This window comes from Mandrillus leucophaeus, unplaced genomic scaffold, assembly GCF_000951045.1.
Source record: "Mandrillus leucophaeus isolate KB7577 unplaced genomic scaffold, Mleu.le_1.0 Scaffold8, whole genome shotgun sequence".
Taxonomy (NCBI): domain Eukaryota; kingdom Metazoa; phylum Chordata; class Mammalia; order Primates; family Cercopithecidae; genus Mandrillus; species Mandrillus leucophaeus.
Window position 1 is genome coordinate 4,121,819 of NW_012108696.1, and position 680 is coordinate 4,122,498.

Consider the following 680-nt stretch of genomic DNA (forward strand, 5'->3'; position numbering starts at 1 on the left):
GTGATCCACCTGCCTCGGCCTCCCAAAGTGCTGGGATTACAGGCGTGAGTCACCGCGCCCGGCCTAGTTTTGTTCATCTTTATGTCTCCAGCATCCAGCACAATCCCTGTCATTACGGTCATGGCTCCATAAAAATGTCATGAACACACACAGAAGTGCGTGCGTGCACGAATCAATTAACGATGCATGGAAAAGCAATCTCCCCGTCCCGGAAGCAGCTTCCCCTAGGGTGGGGGTGGGGTGCGGAGGCAGGGACAGCCAGTGATGTCACAAGAGGTGGCTGGGATGGAAGGTTCTGGAAGGTTGAACGGGGTAGAAGGCCTGTTGTGGAGGGAAACCACCCAACCTCCTGCCTGCCACCACCACCATCATCCTGGCTGGACGGAGAGGGTGACGGGGGCTGGGAAGGGGCAGCTCATGTTCAGGTTTCCAGGAGGGGCTACCTGTTTACTGTCTTTGCAGGAAGAAGAAAACACCTGAGTGACCAGATGTCCCAGCTCCAGGTGCCTTGCCAGATGGCCAGAACCACACCTCTTGAAGAGTGACAGGTGCCAGTGGTATGGGAGAAGGGCACATGATTTCTTTTTTTTTTTTTGAGACAGGGTCTCACTCTTTCTTTTTTTTTTTTTTTTTTTTTGAGACGGAGTCTCACTCTGCCGCCCAGGCTGGAGTGCAGTGGC

The 680-nt window shown here is 54.0% G+C and overlaps 1 protein-coding gene across 1 annotated transcript in view; it reads left to right on the forward strand.

Moving 5' to 3' along the window:
- The first annotated feature begins 284 nt into the window (after positions 1–284).
- ACSBG2 (acyl-CoA synthetase bubblegum family member 2) overlaps positions 285–680 on the forward strand; it is an 84,111-nt gene continuing 83,715 nt past the window's right edge. The window contains exon 1 of the mRNA XM_011967480.1: positions 285–548. The gene's annotated coding sequence lies outside the window, so the exon portion shown is untranslated. The remainder of the gene's footprint in view (positions 549–680) is intronic.